Source organism: Eucalyptus grandis, chromosome 3, assembly GCF_016545825.1.
Source record: "Eucalyptus grandis isolate ANBG69807.140 chromosome 3, ASM1654582v1, whole genome shotgun sequence".
Lineage (NCBI taxonomy): Eukaryota > Viridiplantae > Streptophyta > Magnoliopsida > Myrtales > Myrtaceae > Eucalyptus > Eucalyptus grandis.
This window is the reverse complement of record NC_052614.1, coordinates 2,097,481-2,099,595: the sequence shown is the minus strand read 5'-3', so window position 1 is coordinate 2,099,595 and position 2,115 is coordinate 2,097,481.

Below are 2,115 nucleotides of genomic sequence, written 5' to 3'. Positions count from 1 at the left end.
TACTTTGGATTTAAAAATCTAAGCCATTTCAAATCTTAATGACATATAATAAAAACTGAAAAAAGTAGCATGTCCTGTCGTTGGATTTCCCAGTTTGTTTTGGTTTTCAAAAAATTAAACTAAATCGAATCGTGAAATGTGGTCTAGTTCTATCCGCAAACCTTTTTGTTGGGAAAAAAATCACCTCAAACCCAATTAGACCACAAAAAAAAAAAAAGGTTATGTTAAAATTTGAGTTTTAATTTAACTTAGACAGAAAAGTACTTGAAGTTTGTGTTATTTGAATCAAACACGAGTGAAGGAGCTCATAAGTTTTTGAATAGTGCAAGTAGTCGCTTCACTTGGAAACAAGGGGTCGTGCTGAAACTAAAATCAAACTCTAATGCTGTCTATGCAGTAACAAGTAGATACGCGAAGATTTCAAAATGCAGATCATTATAGTCAGGATTTGCTTAATCTTTCAAAGTTGCAGAAATATGATACCTCTAAGTTTTCTATTTTGCCTGTAGAAGAAGAGAAGGCTGAGGAATATCGTAACCAAAACAACCTTTCATATGTCGATAATTCAAGACACTACCATTAACCTCTTTCCTTAAGAGGTTCATATTTACAGCTAAACTAATATTGTCATAGCTCATGTAATTTTACTGTCAAAAGAGTGTGAACAAGAATGAGCAATGTAGTGCCTAGAGCAACGTAGCATTGACATGTGATTAACAAGAATCCACCAAGGACGCCAATTAGAAAGGATAATCGAAGATAACTTCAGCATTTTTGGAAGCTCTTTGATAGCTGAGCACATTTCGACTGACACCAAATAGTTTCGAAAGAACAGCGGCTTGATGATTTTTCTGTCCCTTTCGTGAGTGCAAATCAGCCTTGATAATCATCTTCTCCAGCACAAGTGTTTCCCCAAGAAGAAACTTAATAAGGGCGTGCAGATGTTTCAATCCAAAATTATTAGCTTTGAAACCGATGATCTCAATGCTCTTGAGATGTTTCTCCAAACATTGAAAATTCCCCTTCCGTGAACATAAAAAATCTTCTTCATCATAGTTAAAATGGTCTTTCCATTCTTTGTCAAGCATATACTGCACAATTATACCCCATTTAAGAAACTTACTGCCTCACTGAAGTTTCAAAAAAAAAAAAACTTTCGTTTGTCCACCACAGATGCTAGTTAGTTTTACTTTATTTTGAGTGTTAATGAATTTGAACTCTTAAACGCGCCCACACAATAAAATATCTCTCGTTCTAGATGCTCATCATTCAAGTATAAGTTCAAGATCCCAACGCTGCATGGCAGCAAAATAACCTCCAGTATAATGCTACAATTATTTTAGGACATGAACTAAAACATCTTTAAGTGGCCATGCACAGATGTTGAGTAGACTGACCAAGTTACAAGCAAATTTCAATTACGGTAACAAATAAGAGTTTGAGATTGATAATCTTTATGTAATTCTAAAATTTTTACTCACCATTCAAACATTCATTGAAAATGGAAGCCAACACAAGAAGCGAACTGAAGATAGTATAGCAAAGGAACAAACCTTGAATACGTGTAAGCCATTCAGGTGTATGGTTAATTTTTCCAGGAGCTCGAACTTCCCAGCATGTATGCTATCCAGGAAGGTCCCTTTGAGGGGGGGTGTGTGTAGTGTTAGATTCGACATTTTGACAATGGAGATGGCACTCCTTTCATCTCGAAAAGGACAAAACCTAAGCACATTGAGCAAGCAACAACGAAAATTTCATTAGTAGTTTTTCCTGTCTAAAATTAATAAAGAATAACAAAACTACATTCCATCCAAATATGTTATCCATTGACCTTGTCTCCCAATTAAGAAAAAACCAATAAGGATACTAGTTCTTTAGTGCAGAAATGAAAAAGATAACTTGTTTAAGACTATTTACATATGCTTCTTGTATAAGAAATTAATAAAGAATAACAAAACTACATTCCATCCAAATATGTATTCCATTGACCTTGTCTCCCAATTAAGAAAAAACCAATAAGGATACTACAAGCAGAAATGAAAAAGATAATTTGTTTAAGACTATTTACATATGCTTCTTGTATAAGAAATTAATAAAGAATAACAAAACTACATT